General features: G+C 40.1%; 1 pseudogene; it reads right to left on the reverse strand.

Moving 5' to 3' along the window:
- Positions 1–7,369: 7,369 nt before the first annotated feature.
- On the reverse strand, positions 7,370–7,467 carry LOC115831648 (annotated as a pseudogene).
- Positions 7,468–11,487: the final 4,020 nt, after the last annotated feature.

Consider the following 11,487-nt stretch of genomic DNA (forward strand, 5'->3'; position numbering starts at 1 on the left):
ACAGCAGTGGGCACATGTGCATAGTATTCGCTGGTCTTACCACATATTGTACCATGTAGAAGCTACCAGCCTGGTAGAACAGTAGAATGTCTTTGGAAAGTGCAGCTGAGGCATCAGCTTTGAGATGACACCCTCTAAGGACGGAGCTTTTAAAAATGTTTGGAGTGCGTCTCCAATACAGCTACTGGAAGCAGTATTATTCTAGCGAACACATGGGTCCAGGAACCAAGCAGTAGACTTAGGAGAGCCTCCTATGACTTTCATTCCCAGAGGCCCTCTTAAGGAACTTGTGCTTCCTGCCCCTGAGTGAGAGTCTCAAGTTCTGGTTCTCAAAAGGCCTGTGCTTCCAACAAAGGACCCAGTAAACATCATGCTGAACTTTAAATTGCATTTACCACATGGTCGCTTTGGGTTTCTCGTGCCAATAAGCCAGCAATTAAAGAAAGTAGTTACCATGTGTCTTGTGAGGGGTTATAGCCTAATCATCATGAAGAGGTAGAATTGTGATTAAACAAGGCAGGCAGGGAAGTGATCCACTGGGGTACCTCTGGGCACTCTCATGCCCAATTATAACTATAAACAGGTACAGAGAAGGAAAACGACAAAATCAAGTAAAGCCTTGAGATCAAGGACAGCAGCAGGGGTATGATTTACACTATTTCTATCAGTTTCCCCAGAATTTACGACCAAGCAGGATCACGGAGAAGCTGTATTCAGATGGGGGAGAACTTAGTGTCAGAAGCACCCATAGGGCTGAGAGCTAAAGGAGTGGACTGTAGTGGTTGCTATTGGTACTTTTGCCACATTCCCCTTACTGCCCAGCAAACCCACCCCTCGGCCCCTGCAAGTACTGTGGCTAATGGTTCACACCTGTGACTGTCCTCATCTTCCTTCTTTGGCTACTACTATGTAGCTGCTTATGCTCCTGTTGACTCTGATGTGTTGCAACTTTAAGAACAGCCACTTTCCTCTACTGCTGACCCCTACTTCTAACTATTCCCTAGCATTTGGGAAGAGACCCTGGTCTCCTTGACTGCTCAGTCACAATCACAGTACTAATTGAATTTCACTAATACTACTAACTAAATTTCAGTTTAATTCAGGGAAGATGTTCCTCCTCACTCACAGGATATGGTCTACATTCCACAGCATAGAAAACTCACTCCCAGGCTTCAACAGAGTCCTGATAAGGTGTGGCATGGTCAGCCTCTCAGCAACACTGTTAATCTGGGTACTCCAGCATCAAATTCAGTTCAATTCCTGCGAGTCTATCCTCCAGCACAGTGGTCCTTACTGTCTCACTGAAAGCTTCTGCATGGCTGTCAAAGTGGTTGGGGGCCTATTCTTTAACAAGGAGGAGCAGTCCATTTCTACAGGCCCAGACAATGCAAGGCTCTCCAGGGCGCCCACCCAGATGTCCTCTCCAAAGTCTCAGTATCCCACCCTATAAAGACCTAGACTTTAGTTTAGGAGACTTGCTGGGCCTGATTCGTCAACCTTTTCTCAAGTTCTGGTGCTCTTACAGATAGATCCTGAGCCTGGTTCTCAGAATGACCAGCCCTCCAAATATAAGAGAGCAGCATTTCTTTAAAGGATGCCAAATAAGTCCTCTGGTGTTCACATTTTACTTTGAATTTTTGATGATCATCCTAAACCTCTCATTTTCTCTCTTCAAAGCCTCAGTGGTGTTCAGCCACCCAGTTCCTCAGTTCTTATAATTACCATTTCCCCCATGCTGCTCCACTCCCAGAGAAAGTGCACAAGCAGGGACATATCCTTCTGCCTGTGTCCCAGCCCACGGGCTGAGAAATATTGCTCTAGCAAGAGGAGCCTGTCCTCCCAGTCGTAATGCAGCTTTCCAATAAAAGTCTGGATATAAACATAAATATAGCTCTCAAGAACAAGCTATATATTTAAGGCACAGAGCAATTTAAATCTAATTTAAAGAAAACAAGTCTCTAATTCTGTGTTAATCCTGTCCCTAAAAATGTTTTGCCTAGTTCATGTAGTTGAACTGAAACTTAACATTGCTCAGTCTGAAGTTATCTACATTTAAATTAGTTCACCGATTCTAGAGAGCATTGGTTACATGTTGGTTTCACAGCTATGCTACAAGAGGGGTTGTCTTCCCTAAAGATAACTTCTATCTTCCATCTTAAAAATGAGGCGAGAACTTGCAATGGCCCCAAGGACAGTTTTCTAACTTTGAAAACAAAGATACAACCTCTATCAAGTACCTGTTCCATTTAAAGATCAATGCATGTGTACAGACAAATTGTTACATCAAAGAAAATAAACACTACCCAACGCTAATTACTCTTAACACGTTGATATATTTCCCACCAATAATGTTTGCTCAGAAGACACACATCTGAATGGATGTGTTTTTAAAAATCTCAAGGAGATAATTTATATTATTTATATTTTGTAATTGCAGTGTGAATTATTTTCATAAGTTATTTAGAAGGTTACTTCAAGGTTTTTATTTCTGTGACTTAATAACTTGATCATTTTTAGTTTTATTTTATTCTGGTAAGAAAAAAGGATGAGAGGGAAGGCTGTACCATTCATTTATTGTTTTTAGTTTTTTAATTTGAGATTTTTTTTTGTAACCTAAAATGCTCAATTTAAAAAAATGTATTCTATAGATGGTGAACGTTGAGGTATATTGCTCATTTGTAAGAGGTATCCGTGTTACTTATTGAATAGATTTTGTAGTTTCTATATGCACACATCATCATTGCTTGTTTGACCTATCATGGTGATATACCTTAATATCCCCAACTATTACTGCGTGACCATTTTTCAGAGGTTTTGTTAAATCTGCCTTGCTATTTTATTCATCTCATACATGTTTGTACCACTCATCAAAAGAAGTGAACTTTTGCTCCCTTCAATATTTTTGTCTTGAAGTTGGTGTTTGATATTCATGCTTGTACTTCTCCTTCCTTTTGTTTGATTTTGATTGATGTATCTTTGTCTAATATTTTTCTCTTCACGTTCTGAACACCTTTGTTTTAGATGTTCTCTTGTGGACAGTAATTGGCTAAATTTTGAAAAAAAAAAACAAAAAAAAACCAAAAAACTCAAGAGTCTTTGCCTTTTAAGAGCCGTTTAACATCAGCTCTGACTACTACAAAAGGCCTATTTCATGTTCTAACATATAGTTTTATACTTTTTAAACATTGTTTTATGCTGTTTCATTTGTGATTCCTATTTGCTCTATAAACCATGTTTTCTTTGCTTTTACTTTCTTTGATGTTTATCTTTTAATGTTTCAAAAGCCTCTTTGGCTGCACCTTGACTAATTCTCAGAGTCAAGAAGGAAAGGATCTTTTGAGTACACAATACTCTATGCTCTCCTCTCTCCACATTTCTCAGCCTTTGTTAATATTAGCTGACGTTTTAAACTCAGATTTTTTTCATAGAATCATGAATTTTACATTATTTTAAAAGGAGCAGATGTTTTGATTTTAGATTCATTTTACAACTAGATTTACATTTATCCTGGAGAGAACAAGATAAATATAAAGCATGTTTATTTAGTTTTAGAGGTGAATCCTGTCAAATCTAATGCAAAGTCTCCATTTTTCAGTTTGTAATATTTTAGTATCTCTCAATTAGTTGGAGACAATCTTTAAATAATTGTTTCCTATGGATTTTTTTGGAGTTCTTAATACATACATCTTTTTTATCACTTCCATTGATAAAAGACGACTTGGATCTCAATAGTTTTTGCTCCAAACTGTAACTGTTGCTCCACCACGTTGTGGGATTGATACTGCAGATGAGAAGTTAGAAGATAGCCTCTAATTTGCTTTTCCTTTTCTACATAACCCTTTTTTTTTTTTTTTTTTGAGATGGAGTCTCACTCTGTCACCCAGGCTGGAGTGCAGTGGTGAGATCTTGGCTCACTGCAAGCTCCGCCTCCTGGGTTCACGCCATCCTCCTGCCTCAGCCTCCCGAGTAGCTGGGAATACAGGCGCCTGCCACCCTGCCCGGCTAATGTTTTGTATTTTTAGTAGAGATGGGGTTTCACCATGTTAACCAGGATGGTCTTGATCTCCCGACCTCGTGATCCACCTGCATCGGCCTCCCAAAAAGTGCTGGGATTACAGGCATGAGCCACCGTGCCCGGCCTCTACATAGCCCCTTCTTTTTGCTGAAATATTTTTTAGGTATATTGATCCTTTTAATTTAAACAGTATTCCAAAATTAAATGAACATGTTCATACTATTTTGCCTAAGACAGCATGGGAATTGCTATCCATACACAGAGGTCATTTTTTTTTTTTTAACCTTGGCCAATGAAGGGTTGATTTGTATTTTTTCTTTGATAATTGCTTATGCTTTATTTCTCCCCTTGATCTTTACTCCTGGTCTTTCATCTCTGTTATTTCCTTTCTTAGTATTTCCTTTCAGACCATTCCCTCTGTATCCTTAAGCATGGATTTAATTTGTTTTGCAGCATCAACTATCTTCTCCCTTTTTTTTTTTTTAACTTTTCAAATGATAATTCGAGGTTTCATCCAGGGAAGCTCCATTCTACAAGTCTGACATCTTTGTCCTCCACTGTTCCCTTGATCCTCCTGATCTTCCAGCCTTGTGGAGAAATAGAATTGGCTTTGGGGTCCCATCTGTGCTCTGCCCACTCCTGTGTCCTTATCTTTCCTTTCCTTAGCCAGGCTCTTCCTCTTAGCATGTGTTGCACCATAGCCAATTGTCACCACTGTATGCCCACTGTTCATGGAGATTTAACCTCCAAATAGATTTTAGAAAGACAGGAGGTGAAGTGGAGAGAGAGAGAAGGGAACAACTGCATTCTTGGTGTCTCAAAAGACGTTTCTCGGGTACTCTCCACTGGGGTCCTCAGAGTTCTGGTTTGCATCAGTCCTGGATTTTTTTTTTTTCTTTTGAGACAGTCTCACTCTGTTACCCAGGCTGGAATGCAGTGGCATGATCTCAGCTCACTGTAACCTCCACCTCCCGGGTTGAAGCGATTTTCCTGCTTCAGCTTCCCAAGTACCTGGGACTACAGGTATGCACCACCATGCCTGGCTAATTTTTTTATTTTTAGTGGAGACAGGGTTTCACCATGTTGGCCAGGCTGGTCTCAAACTCCTGACCTCAGGCGATCTGCCCGCCTTGGCCTCCCAGAGTGCTGGGATTACAGGCGTGAGCCACTGCGCCCAGCCCAGTCCTGGATTGCTGATGGCATATCTCCCTCTCTGTTCAGGGTCTCCTTCTCACCAGATGAAGGTTTTTCTCAATCCATCTTCACCTGCCTCATCACTCAAGTTTTCCTCCCAGACTCAGGCATGCAGTTGCCTGCTAGTCACAGGAAAGTCCACCTTTTAAAACCATCCACTCTGCCATCTCCGAGATCTCCCGAGAATCTTTGAGAAACTGCACCAGAGGCTGCTGCTGAGATGTCCTTTTAGAGTATGATTGTGGTTACTGTTCTTTACAGAAACAAACAAACAAACAAACATCAAACTAGCTGTGAAGAAAAGTATGAAGGATGTAGGAGGTATCCCATAGGAAGTAAAACTTAAAAACCAAGTTACTGGAAAGGCAAGGGTGATGCTGATCCTCAGGAATAAATGGAACCAGGGACTTCAACATTGCTACAACTCTTCTTCATCATTCCCTATCTTTATGTGACATTTCATTCTCTCTGTCTCTCTCTCTCTGTCTCCTCTCTCCTGTTCTTCTCTCTCTTCCTCTCTCCCTCCCAATTCTGGATCAATCAATTGTAGCCAAGGAATAAGCTTAACTTAAAAAATGTAACCCTCCATAGAAACCATGTGTTTAAAGTGGAGGAATAAAATTTGCTGAAAAAGAAATGTTTGCATTTTTAGAATAATCATGGGGAGAAAATGGACAGAAAAAACAACCAACCAACCAACAACAAATAACTGAACAAATAAAGAAACGTGTCCACTACGTCATCCTCTCTTCTTGTTCATTAAAAACTTATTTAATGATACATACATACATGCTTTAAAACTTAAACAGCATTACAGTAGTCATAATGAAAATCAGCAGTCCCAAGTCTTATTCCTTCCCTGTACCCTGCTCCCTAAGACAACTGCTTTCAACTTTTAGCCAATTTTTCTAGTCTAAACCTCCATATTACCAAACACTATATTGGCACTGCTGTATTTCTTAATATAATTGTAGACATTATTAAATTTTTAATTGAAAGTGAACATCCAATTCTTTTACATACTCACATATGCTTATTGTCCCTTCTCTCCTCTCAGTATAGCTAAATCATGCTCATTGGCAAATTCAGAAGTTTGTGCTTATGTTATTAATATTGTGATAGTGTATTATTCATTACTAAGCCATGTGGTATACTGTAAATAAACATATTTTTTTTTTTTTTTTTGAGACGGAATCTCGCTCTGTCGCCCAGGCCAGAGTGCAGTGGCGCGATCTCGGCTCACTGCCAGCTCCACCTCCCGGATTCATGCCATTCTCCTGCCTCAGCCTCCCAAGTAGCTAGGACTACAGGCGACTGCCACTATGCCCAGCTAATTTTTTGTATTTTTAGTAGAGATGGGGTTTCACCGTGTTAGCCAGGATGGTCTCGATCTCCTGACCTCGTGATCCGCCCACCTCAGCCTCCCAAAGTGCTGGGATTACAGGTGCGAGCCACCGCGCCCGGCCATATTTGTCTTCTTATGTAATGTTTTTCCCCTTGCAAATTTGTAATTGTCTCAACATTTTTTTGTTTTTTATATCATTATTACTAATACTTCCCCAAATATGTAATGCAATTATTAAACTACTAATTTTTATTTTTCCTTGTGGTCAAGAATTGGTGCTAGGGAAAGCTCAGAAGTCATTGGAGTGGCATAATACTGGAAAGAAAGCCTTTCCTGATTTCTCAGAACTGGAAATAATTTCTCCTTTGAGAATTCCCCTTGACTGTATCTCTCACCGTCCTGAACCTTTCTGACTTATCATAGCTATTTGTCTATGCATCTTTTCTACTAGACTGTTTTTGCTCTTTGAGGGCAGGGTCTATGTGAAATTCATTGTCCCCAGTTCCCAATCCAGTGTTCTTATGAGAGGCCACTCCATAAATACAGAGAGAATAAATAAACTCTGCGATTCACTGTAATATTTTTACATTTTTTCTGTGTTCATGTTGAATAGGTACAATGATGCTGATGGAGGGAGATTGAATTTCATGAACTTAATCCGTATGCTGTGTTGAAATACTTAACAGAGTTATATAAAGGAAAGTTAGAGGCTTTAAGTAGCTTCTCCAGGAAGTGAAAGAACTAGGGTTCAAAGCCAGGTATAACTGTAAATCTTGTGCCCTCATCCACCACATTCCAGGCTCAATTCGAGGCCAAAAAACAGGTGGCAATGCATTAGCATGTTGCTTGGGTCTCTAAGATGTTTTCCATTTTTATCATGGGGGTGCTAACCTTTTTTTCTTCCATATAACCTCAAAGTATGTAATTTTAAACATGAATATCCTTAAATTCTAAAAAGATTTCATTTTTAGTGGATGCGAACATTCCATCTGAAAAGCTTCTAAAAACAGTGTTTGCCATCTCTGAGACCAGGGTACTCTGTGCTCACTTCTATTACAATTTTTTAAAGACACCTTCCAGGATTTGTAAAGATGTGAAGAGAGTTCTCTTCAATGAGGTATGGCCTGATTTGAGCTTGTTTGCCATTTGTAAATCCCTGAAGACAAACACCTGCACTCTAGGTCATTTCAGGAAGAGCAAGGATCCCAGGATTGTAAAAAAATCTTTCAGCATTTAGTGGTTTTCTGTCGAGTCTACCAGTAGAGGGCGCCTAACCATCAGCAATCTTCTCAGAAACTTCCCTCCATGCTCTGAGGTACCAAATTTATTATCTTGTACTTTTTCAAGCTGCCAATTAACAGAATGGGCAAACCCATTTTCTCTTCATTTTGCAATTGTCTCGCATTGTGTAAATGAAAATGGCTGCCTGCGGGGCCTAGAGGTGGTGGTGGGGATTTGGGGAGGGCTGTGTAAGAGAGGAAAACACAGCTTCCCCTTCACATAGAAAATTGGAATAAATTATAAGCAAGACGTTATTAATTCTGGCACTGTTTGCCTGGTTCATCCATCGCAATTTGGCGACTGGCATGCGGCTTTCTCAGCTATTTATAAGGCCTTGTATGTGATTATGCCAAATGTGTGTTTTTTTTTTTTTAACACATCCCTATGAACTTATGCCAGATGTCAATGAATTATACAACCTCAGACTGTTAGCAGGGACTACGGTGATCATTAGTAGACACTGGTCAATATACAGATGAGTAGACTGATGCCAGAGGATGCAAAGGTCTTGGCCAGGATTCCCCAGTTAGTTAAAAGAACATTGGGTACCAAAACCCACTGCTGACCACACACCCAAAACCACTTATTTAATCCTTTGGATGGGAAACGCATTTAACACTTCTGAGTAGGAAATCCCCTGTAACCAGTAACTGCGGGAACCCAGATCATAACATCAGAGCCACTGGAGCAATGAGATTAATTTATGAAGATTTTTCAGAGGGTTTAACTCAAATGCATACACATAGATTGGCTTTAGTACTGGGGTTTAGACTGGCTCTCACTTATGTAGCCCATTTTGCCTTCTTGCTTCTCAGGCATGCCTTTGTTCTTCTGAGCTAATATTTTCCACTTTTCTCTACCCTAGACCACCTCTAGGAGACAAGGTTTTAAAGGGAAAGTCATACCTGTTACCATGATACACAAAATCCTGCATGATCTAACCCCTAGCTACTGACTGATCTGCGCCAAATTCTGCCTGTACTTTCACCCCCTGAACTAGTGCCCTTCATTGGCACTGTAAGCTCATCCCTGCCGTAAAACCTTTACACAAGCTGTTCCCTTTGCCTGCAGTTTTCTTGCCTCAGATCTTCTTATGGCTGGGTCTTTCCCCTCCAAATATCAGCTCTTCCTCCATGAAGCCATCCCTGACCAGTGGAACTAGGTGGTCACCCACCGATGCTTTACTCCATCAGCTTGTGTTATTTCTTTACATCACCCTTGTAACTCACTGGTAATTTTTTCAATTTTGTATTTACTTTTGTCTCTCAAACCACTCCCATGACTAGAATGTGTATTTCATGAAAGCAGGGACCTCATTTTCCTTTTTCACTATTTTCTCTCCAACCCTCTGAACGGTCTTTAACTCATAACAGGTACTCCAGTCAGGCTACAGAGAAATGTTCCTCTGAGCTGTGCGCAGGGAACCTTTCCTTAAGCCTGTTGTCATACAGCATCCACAAGCCACTTTCTCTTCAGAGGGAGTTCAATGTCTTCATCGCCTTTGGAGGTTTCTTTTCTTTGAGTGAGCTGCAGGCTGCAGTTGTTGCTAACTCTAAGGTTTGAATGGCTTTGGGGTGTACCCGCCTCCTCCTCAACGTGTAGACAAATTTGGTCTGGCTGCGTAATAAGCACAAATCACCTGCCTTTGCTGACTCTCCCTTGGGACTCCAGAAGTCCCTCACTAAGGTTATTTCCGCCATAAAACTCTATGGAGCAGAGTCACATGGAGGGCATAGACAAGTTGTGGGTGATGACTTAGGATATTATCTGGAAATTGACTTTAAAGGGATGAGCAAAAGCAACTTAATCAATTAGTCTCATGGGACTGTGAAACATCTTGGGATGCCCAAGGTATGTGATGAGGTCTTCCCACTCATTAAAGTTATTAGATCCTCTGGGAGGACAAGTTTAATACATTTCCTTCATCTCTCTTAAAATAAAACCTAATGTTTCTTTTGGAAGAATGAGTGAGGCCCTTCTCTCTGCTCCATATCTCAGACTTGTGCTACAATTGGTGGGGGGAAATTAGGTGTTAAGAGGAGTTTGGGAGGGTCAAAAAGGAAGGAATTTCACTGCACATAACTGTACGGCCATCATGATTTCTGCCCTCTCTCTCTCCAACCCATGTCAAGGAGCAGAGGTACAATTGAATACTCAGTAAGCTGAATATTATTTCTGGACTTGGGTATCAATGGTGTCTAATGATAGTATTATTATTCCTAATAATTAGGACTAATAGACACCATTGACTGAATACTTGTTCTGTGCTAGGTGCCATTCTAGATGCTTCCCATAACTGGTTTTATCTAATTCTCACAACAGTCTTACGAGGAATTAGTTTTCCATTTTGCAGATAACAACACCAAGGTTCAAGGAAATTTAGGGCTCCTATCTCAGGCCACTTAGATGGTAAAGTCGTGATTCAAATGTGGTCCTAGTGCCCTCTACTACTTCACAGCCTTTCCCCATACTACAAGGCTGTGAGCCACCAGAATGTCTCTTTCTACAAGCACTGACTCTTTAGGGATTTACAGAAGCCAAAGAATCTTAAGGGGTCACTAGTGATCTCACAGTTAAACCAAAACACATGAGTCATTCAGACTGAAGTGTGCATGTTGGTTACATAGAGACTTCATGGTGATAGAAGATATTGCATTTCTTTATTTTCAAGCTTGAACACTCATCAGTTCAAGTTTACTACTTTTGTATATTTATTTAGCAAATATTAGGTGCTTAAACTGTCAAGACCAATGGTGAGCACTGGTTATAGAGTAGTAGAGAAGGTCAACATTGCTTCATTCTCTGAAATAACTTATAGTTTAAAATTCTCATTGAAGGAAAAGAAAAAAAAATTGTAACTCACATTGTCTAAATTTCCTTTAACTTGCCAGAAAACTGTTTCATCCTTGGCAAAAGTTACTAAGAAACGAATTCTGTTGTCACTTTGGTTCTGGCCCTTCTCTTCATCAACTTGTTTTTTGATATCACTCACAAGATGTGTATTTATAATAAAAGGTTCCACTAAAGGGTGGCCTCTGACAGAAAGGAAGGCAGGTGGATTACTTACCCAGCCCTACTGGCCACCCTTTACCAAAGACTAATGACCAGGCCCACATTGATTCTATTCTTCATAGGGCCTCAGAGCTGGAAGAGATCATTGCTTTTCTTGAAGAGCCCTAGAATAGAATAGAAAACATAGATCAAAATTAAAAAATGGAAATTTCATTAAAATCAAGAACTGAATCTCCAGGTTGAATAAATCACTTTCAGGGAAATAGTGACAAATGCTACCAACAGTAGATATATTCAGGTTATGCTAATGAAAGTCAAGGCTAAAGAAATACTAGAAAAAAACTGCCTTCTTTAAAGCACAAAATTATCATGTAGGTCTCAGGTTTCTCCACAAAGATCATTTCAACGCTGTAAGAAAATGGAGTAGTGTCTACAAGTCTAAGAGAAGGAAGCATGACCCAACACTATTATACCCAGCTAAGTTGTTCAGGAGTGTAGGTAGCATGCAGTCATTCTCAAATGCAAAACAACTTAGGAAGTATTGTACCCATGACTCCTCCTTGAAAAAAAAACAAAAACAAATTTTACTTGATGAAATTTAGCAACCAATGATGAATGAAAAAGCTGAAAGTTACTCATG

Source organism: Nomascus leucogenys, chromosome 19, assembly GCF_006542625.1.
Source record: "Nomascus leucogenys isolate Asia chromosome 19, Asia_NLE_v1, whole genome shotgun sequence".
NCBI lineage: Eukaryota > Metazoa > Chordata > Mammalia > Primates > Hylobatidae > Nomascus > Nomascus leucogenys.